The sequence below is a fragment of the Myotis yumanensis genome, unplaced genomic scaffold (genome assembly GCF_028538775.1).
Source record: "Myotis yumanensis isolate MYYU_CA2020_CCGP unplaced genomic scaffold, mMyoYum1.0.hap1 SCAF_17, whole genome shotgun sequence".
NCBI classification, from domain to species: Eukaryota; Metazoa; Chordata; class Mammalia; order Chiroptera; family Vespertilionidae; genus Myotis; species Myotis yumanensis.
In genome coordinates, this window is record NW_027223768.1 from 43,126,534 (window position 1) to 43,135,401 (window position 8,868).

The following is an 8,868-nucleotide window of genomic DNA, read 5'->3' on the forward strand; positions in this document are numbered from 1 at the left end:
CTTTGACCAGTAGGTTAGCTTGCTGCTTGGGACTGGGCCCCAATCAGGACTGGGCCAGATGGGCTGAACACGCCCTGGAGCTTTCCCGTGGTCCCTCTCCAGCCCCGGTAGGCCTGGCCTGCCCCCTCTCAGAATCCAGGACCCATTGAGGGATGTCAGAGAGCCGGTTTGGGGCCAATTCCCGCAGGCCAGGCCGAGGGACCCCACCGGTGCACGAATTGGTGCACGAATCTGTGTACCAGGCTCTAGTATAATAATAAACAGTAACAGGTCAAAGAAGAAAGACATTGTTCAGGACCAAAGCTTCCTGGGAAAAATGGGGTCTCGGATGGATCTTAAAACAAGAGTAAATCTCAGGTTGCAAGTTTGGTCCTCGGTCAGGGTATGGATGGGAGGCAAGCGCTTGATGCTTCTATTTCCCCCTCTCCCTTCCTCTCTCTATAAAAAGTCAATAATGGTGGCTAGTGGTTTAGTGTTGACCTGTGAACCAGGAGGTCATGGTTCAATTCCCAGTTGGCACATGCCCAGGTTGTGGGTTCAGTCCCCATTGTGGGGTATGTAGGAGGCAGCTGATCAATGATTTTCTCTCATTGATGCTTCTGTCTCTCTCTTCCTCTCCCTGCCTCTTTGAAATCAATGAAAATATATTTAGAAAAAAATCAATAAGAACATATTTTTTAAAAAGGGTAAAAGTTAGATAAATGGTGGGAGGAAAGAAGGAGGGAAAGACGGGTCTATCTGGCATCTGGTGATAAGAGAACAATGATGAAAGAATGCTAAGTTTTATGATGGGGAAGTTGCGAGAGATGTATCAGAATAAGGAACTTAAACCTGATCCTCATAGAAATAACATTTTTAGATTATTCTTACTGGGGAAACATAGGACTTATCTGACAAGAGAGCATCAGAACAGGGAGACCAAGAAGGGGATATTGTCATTGTAGAAAGTGCAAGAGGGTGATTCCGGAAGAAACAAGAGTGCGGCGTGAACATGGGGAAGCAAAAGAAAACAAGGAAGTATGCGACCATGAAGCGAATGCTTAGTCTCAGAGATCAGAGGCTTAAAGAAAAGGATAGATTAAAACCTGAAAAGACAGAAAAGAAAGATCCCAGTGTACTCAAAGAAAGAGAAGTCCCCCAACACCCCTCCTGTGCATTCTTCCGAATAACGCACAGCTGGGCCCACCTTACCACATCCTGGTGGATACCAACTTTATCAACTTTTCCATTAAGGCCAAACTGGACTCGGTGCAGTCAATGATGGATGTCTCTATGCCAGGTGTGTCCCTTGTATAACTGACTGTGTAATGGCTGAAACTGAGAAATTGGGGCAGAAGTATGGAGTGGCTCTAAGGATCGCCAAGGATCCAAGCTTTGAACGATTACCGTGCACACACACAGGAACCTATGCAGATGACTGCTCGGTACAGAGTAACTCAGCACGAGTGTTATATTGTGGCCACAGTTGACTGGGACCTTAAACGAAGAATCAGGAAGATCCCTGGAGTTCCCATCATGTACATTTCTAACCATAGGTGTAACACTGAGCAGATGCCAGATGATTATGGAGCCCCTCTGTTCTAATACTTAAAAGACAAAGTTTCTCTGCTTTCCTTTAACCAACTTTCTCTGTTGCAGGTTTAGTAAACATGCTACAACATGCGTTATTGCTCCACTCACACATTTGCTGTTATGAGCTGAGAACAGTTAAATACACTCACTTTTTGGTGGTGTTTTGAAAATGATGTTGATGTTGTTTTGAAAATGATATTTTGTATCATTTAAAATTTTGTCACATCTTTTTATAAATCAGATGACTGCTCACAACTTAAAAAAAAAGAAAGTGCAAGAGTCCGAGTGAGTGTAGTGACAGCAACAGAAGAGAAGGGACACTGAGAGCCAATATGACTTGGTGACAAACAGGGTTTATTTTATTTTATTTTAAAATCTTTATTGTTGGAAGTATTACATAGGTCCTCCTTTCCCCCCATTAACCTCTTCCAGCCGCTCCCGTCTCCCCTGCTTCCCCGCCCCCAGGCCCTCATCACCCCATTGTCCATGTCCACGGGTTATGCATATGTGCATACAAGTTCATTGGCTGGTCTCTTCCCACCCACCCTCCCCTGCCTTCCCTCTGAGGACTAACAAGATTTACAAGAGAATTCAAAGTGACTTAGAATTCAGGATCAGAAAATCGGGAAAGCTCTTCAATTACTCATAGGTGACTCAGCACACATCACGGCCAGACCCTGGGTGGGCACTGGGAGAAGAAGACCCACGACCTAGAGCTCACAGCCCGTGGAGAGAGATGGCCATGTGAATGCACAGTGCAATGCTGTCCCAGGTGCTGCGGGGAAAGGCTGGGATGAGCCTGGGCTTCCAGAAAAAGGAACAGAATGAGATTTAACCTGAACAGGCATCAGAAGAAACTACTAAGGATAGCAAGAGCCCCTGGAACTGTGGTTGTAGATTTTGGAGACTCTCATGTACTAGAGCGAGGAAGAGAACTGAAACTCGGAATGTAAAGGTGGGCTGTAAACCGTGATGTTAAAATGTTGGCTGTGTCTACACTTTACTAGAGCCTTGAGAATGGGTGAACTGTTAGGAACATAGAAGACAGGTAGGGAGGTTGAAACTGAGTCTTAGAGAAAAGCCTATAATTTTTCGTAACCCATAGGCTTAGGAAAAAAGGGGAACCCAATAAAAGGAAAAGAGAAAAGAGCTGTTAGAAATGAAGGTGGAAAACCAGGAATGCGTAACATCATGGAAACTGGTGAGAAAGAATTGGCGTGGGAGAAACTCCAGAGGAAGCCCATTGACTCAGCAGGCCACCGGAGCCCGGTGAGTTCAGAGAAAGAAGATTGGAACCAGGTTGCAAGGTGCAAAGGAAAGGAGCTAGTGTAGCTGGGGCACTTCAAACAAGTGTCTGTGCCAGGACTGGGGCCAAACAGGACCGAGCAGCCCCGACTGGAAATCTGGCTCAGTGGACACCACATGTCAAATGCAAACAAGGCAGGTAGCAACGGTTCAGAAGACAGAAAGAATCAGAATCAGCCCAGAAGACTAATGAGTATCTGCTCAGAGAACCAGGACAGCAAGGCTCACCAGCCAGGAAGGAAAGCCACTAGAGAGGAACAATGTATCCAGATGACAGCTGGAACCCACACAGCAGACACCTGTCAAACATTTGCCCAATGAATAAATGCAGCACAGATACTAGCACCATGCCACATGGAAAGAGTATGGATTTTAGGATCAGACCTTAATTCATATCATAACCCATCTACACTAATAAAAGAGAAACATGGTAATTAGCGTACGACCGCTACCCTTCCCATTGGCTAATCAGCATATCCTTATGCAAATTAACTGTCAGCCAAGATGGCGGCCGGCAGCCAGGCAGCTGGAAGCGAACATGAGGCTTGCTTGCTCCAGTGACTGCAGACTCCAACGTTCCCCGCCTGCCACTGCCGGCCTCTGAGCTGCAACTCTAAGCAACTATGTAATATGTTGCAAATAAGAAGCTAAACAAAACCCCAGAAACTGGCTTTCAGTCAGCCAGGTTCAGCAAGCCGGACCGCAACACTGTATCAAATACAGAAGGAAAAACAAAGGCCAGAAACTGGCTTTCAGCAGCCGAGGCCTCAGAGCTAAAGCTGGCCCAGAATAAAAAAAAGAAAAGAAAAAAAGGAGCGGTTGGGAGCTTCAGTCAACTGCTAGCCTGAAAGCAGCCCTCAGCCCCTCAACCAGACTGGCCAGGCACCCCAGTGGGGACCCCCACCCTGATCCAGGACACCCTTCAGGGCAAACCAGCCGGCCTTCACCGGTGCACCAGGCCTCTATCCTATATAGTAAAAGGGTAATATGCCTCCCAGCACCGGGATCAGCGGAGCCGCAAGGCCTCCTGGCACTGGATCAGCGTGACAGGGGGCAGCACCCAAACCCCCTGATCGCCCAGTGGCTCTGTGTGTGACAGGGTGCGGCGCCCCCCCCCCCCCCACAGGCCCTGCTCTGTGTGTGACAGGGTAGAGCCATAACCTCCCCATTGGCCCTGCCCTGGGTGTGAGAGTGGCGGCGCCCCAACCCCCTGATCGGCCCTGCTCTGTGGGGGATAGAGGGTGGCGCCCCGCCCCCTACACAGGCCGTGCTCTGTGTGTGATGGGGTAGAGCCATAACCTCCCCATCGGCCCTGCCCTGAGTGTGACAGTGGCGGCGCCCCAACCTCCTGATCCGCCCTGCTGTGTGTGTGACAGGGGGCGGTGCCCTAACTCCCCTATCGGCCCTGCTCTGTGAGTGACAGCGGGGAGCTCCTCAACCCCCTGATGGGCCCTGCTCTGTGCATGACAGGGGGGAGCTCCCCAACCCCCTGATGGGCCCTGCTCTGTGCATGACAGGGGGGAGCTCCCCAACCCCCTGATGGGCCCTGCTCTGTGCGTGACAGGGTACAGAGCCCCAACCCCCCTGATGGGCCCTGCTCTGTGCGTGACAGGGGGCAGTGCTCCAACCCGTTGATTGGCCCTGCTCTGTACGTCACAGGGGGTGGCGCCGCAACCTCCCCATCGACCCTGCCTTGAGTGTGATAGGGGGCGGCGCCCCAACTCCCCAATCGGCCCTGCTCTGAGCCCGACCAGGGGCTGCACCTAGGGATTGGGCCTGCCCTCTGCCACCCAGGAGCAGGCCTAAGCCAGCAGGTCATTATCTCCCGAGGGGTCCTAGACTGCGAGAGGGCACAGGCCGGGCTGAGGGACCCCACCTCCTCCCCCCCCGAGTGCACAAATTTTTGTGCACCGGGCCTCTAGTCTTACCTAATAATAGACGAACATGCAAATTGACCGTACCTTCACTATGCCCAAGCCATGCCCACCAGCCACGCCCACCAACCCATCCAGAGATATGCACTTTAACCCAACAAAGATGGCGGAGGCCAGAGCCGGGATGCTTGCATGGTAGCTGTGGCCACTCCAGGCCTATTGGAGACGCAGAAGTCAGAGGAGACAGAGAAGCCGGGCCCCAGCACCTGAGGCTGGCTGCGGCCTGGGAGACGAAGAAGCCACCTGCCCCGTGATCCCAGGCCGCAGCCAGCTGGAGGAGCCACCTGCCCCACATCCACCCACCCCATGTCCTTGGGAAGACTGAGAAGCCGGGCCCCAGCACCTGAGGCTGGCTGCGGCCTGGGAGACGAAGAAGCCACCTACCCCGTGATCCCAGGCCACCGCCGGCCGGAGAAGCCGCCCACACTGCATCCCAGGGGACACAGAGAAGCCGCCCACCTGCAGTCCAGGCACCAGTGCCTGCAGCAGGCTGCGGCCCAGGAGACGGACAAGTTACCTGCCCCGAGGACCCAGGCTGCAGCCACCCGGAGAAGCTGCCAGCCCTGTGGTCCAGGGCGCCAGCGCCTGTGGCCAGGGAAATAGGTTCCCTCTTCTCCTACTGCAGTCATTACTTCAATATTTCCCATTCTGAATTTCTCTCTTGTGCCGCAACCCAACTCCACTTTTCATCGGAAGGATACGGAACAGAGCAGTGTTAAAAGCTTACATTTTTAAGCCGGTAAGGTTGGTACATAAACATATAAATGGAAAACTAGAGTCCTTAAGGTAACAAAGGCTACAAAGGACAGGGACAACGCATGACCTATTATATCCAGCAATCCATATGGGCACTGAAAACTGCAATGATGACAATTAGTGAAGATATGAATCAACTAAACATAGTTGACAGGGACAATTCTTCCATCTTTGAAAATATCTACATCAAATCTGTTTAAATAGATTTTCATCTGCATAATCTAACACATTCTGACAAGACCACCACCACCAATGTGGTCAGTGTTGTGCTGATAAATGCTTAACAACTGGCTCTCAATCAAAGAAAACAAAACTCTGATTTATACTGTCGGCCAATTTCTGTGGCATAAATTCTCCATCCAAGGCTAATGTGATGCCACTAAATGCAGAGCTGAGGAGAAACATGCAGTAATACACTATTATATTCTACCAGAAAGACCCAAAAGATATAAATAATGTCAAGAGTCAGAACAGTAAAGTGTAGTAAATAATTGAGGAGTGATGAATCTAGAGAATGTATTTCCTTTGGTTTTAATGTAATTTATTCACTTTTAAGATTATATAATTTAATTTTTAATAAGGAATATGTCTAACAACCAGCTTACAAAATTCCTGAAAATTTGTGAGCCAGTAAGAGCAGGCTCTAGCACAATACTGAGTGGAGTGTAATGGTTAAATGCCAAGGCTCATGGATTTGAAACGAGACTCAGCCACTTTCAGGTTTTCCTGGTCAAGTTACGTGATCTCTCTATACCTCAGTGTTCTCATCTGTGTCATTACAGTACCTACTGTATAGAGTTGTTGCAAAGATAAAATGAAATCTGTGTATGACACAGCACAGTACCTGAAACAATAATTCACTCAATTTGTCATAAACTGTTACTGCCTCAAAACGTTGTTGACAAAATTACTCATGCTGAAAGAATGAAATTTTATTGATGAGAAAAATGCCTTATTTTGCAATCTACATGGAGACAGTCAATTTTACTTCCTAGGCCAGGGGTGGGCAAACTTTTTGACTCGAGGGCCACAATGGGTTCTTAAACTGGACCGGAGGGCCGGAACAAAAGCATGGATGGAGTGTTTGTGTGAACTAATATAAATTCAAAGTAAACATCATTACATAAAAGGGTACGGTCTTTTTTTTTTTTTAGTTTTATTCATTTCAAACAGGCCGGATCCTGCCCGCGGGCCGTAGTTTGCCCATGGCTGTCCTAGGCAGTAGATGGTAATCTACTACTAGAAACTGCAAGGGGGAAAATGACCTCAATCAACATGATTGAGGCAATGTATTGTTAGCTGGATCATAAAGCAGAGAGGATGCCATACATTCTGGGATACATCTGCAGTAAGAGGCTTCACCTCAGGTATTAATTCTGATCAACTAAGCATCAGACTTAAGATGAATGGTGAGAAGGATTCTGAGGCTGCTTCTAGACTTAGCAGGAATAGAACTTTAATACATAAGCAACAGTTACTATGGTTAATGATGGCAAGAAAAAACACACCATGATCTAATCCAGCCGTAGGCAAACTAAAAAAAAAAAAGACTGTACCCTTTTATGTAATGATGTTTACTTTGAATTTATATTAGTTCACACAAACACTCCATCCATGCTTTTGTTCCGGCCCTCCGGTCCAGTTTAAGTACCCACTGTGGCCCTCGAGTCAAAAAGTTTGTCCACCCCTGATCTAATCTAATAAAAGAGAAACATGCAAATCCCCCAAGGGCTCCCGGGCTGCCAGAGGGATGTCTGACTGCTGGGGAGCGGGCCTAAACCAGCAGGTGGTCATCCCCTGAGGGATCCCAGACTGCGAGAGGGCACAGGCCGGGCTGAGGGACCCTTCCCGAAGTGCACAGATTTTTGTGCACCAGGCCTCTAATTCTATATAATAAAAGGGTAATATGCAAATTTACCCTAATGTGGAACCACCAGGAACAACTGGTTGCTATGACACGCACTGAACACCGGGGGAAGACGCTTAATGCAGGAGCTGCCCCCTGGTGGTCAGTGTGCTTCCACAGGGGGCGTGCTGCTCAGCCAGAAGCTGGCTCATGGCTGGCCAGCACAGCGGTGGTGATAGTAGCCTCTTCCTCCTCTGCGGCAGCACTAAGAATGTCCTACTAACGGCTTAGGCCCACTCCCTGAGACAGTCGGACATCCCCCGAGGGGTCCTGGACTGGGAGAGGGCACAGGCTGGCCTGAGGGAACACCTCCCCCCTACCCAGTACATGAATTTTCATGCACCCAGCCTCTAGTTTAATTCATAAATTCCATAAACATTTGTTATATGTGGCAGGAGTACACAAGACTCTATAATCCAAAACAAAAGACTTCTACCACTCACAGTTGATTGGCATTGCTCTGCAGTGTGGTGAGTACTCGGACCAGCGTGTGTACAGAGGCATGGCTTTTGCCTCCAGGCTCCCAGAGGTGATGCTCTGTGCTCAGGCCTGAATGGCTCCGTGTTTGAGTGTTGACCTATGAACCAGGAGGTCACAGTTGATTCCCAGTCAGGGCACATGCCTGGGTTGTGGGACTGATCCCATCAATGATTCTCTCTCATCATTGATGTTTCTATATCTCTGTCCTTCTCCCTTCCTCTCTGAAATCAATAAATACATTTTTTAAAAAAGAGGATCAGGAGGACCAGGGGAGGGGCCCGATGGCGATTCCAAGCAGATGGAGTGACAGGGGCAGGTGCTGGAGGTGAGCACAGCGTTCAGGGGAGTGTAAAGGCTTAAGCACATGAGAGCAACATGTGATGCATTAAGTCAGGGCAGGGAGGTGGGGTTAGCCTGGAGGAGGCCAGATCACACAGGACTTAGTGCCGTGCTAAAGCGATTGGATTTTATCCTGACGGTGATGGGAAGCAAATGAAGAATTTCAACTAGCGAAGACACGATTAAATTTGCATTTTAGAAATAGTGACAGCATGGTGAATGGGTTGGAGGAGAGAGCTGGTGGGGAGAACATGCATAGGCTACTGTAGAAATAAGTGGGCGTGGTGAGGCCTGGACTCAGCTAAGAGGCAGTGGGCACCTGCCCGTCCGGAGATGGGAATGACGGGGTTGGGGGTTGGGGGTGGAGGGGTGAAGAAGCAGGCCCTGTCTACATCTCACCTCAGCTCCATCTCCCCGGACATCTCCCGCCCTCCCTGCAGGAGACATTACACTCCTGCAGGAGGCCTGTCTGTGGTGCTACCATGTCTACTTCTCTGTGTCTGGCTTCTTGAACTTCTCAGATTGAACCCTCTGCCTGAACTGGCCACTCCTCCTTTCCTTATAGAGATCAGCTTG

General features: G+C 49.3%; 1 pseudogene; it reads left to right on the forward strand.

Annotated features, from left to right (window-relative positions):
- Positions 1-962: 962 nt before the first annotated feature.
- On the forward strand, positions 963-1,584 carry LOC138995913 (rRNA-processing protein FCF1 homolog pseudogene; annotated as a pseudogene).
- The last annotated feature ends 7,284 nt before the right edge of the window (positions 1,585-8,868 follow it).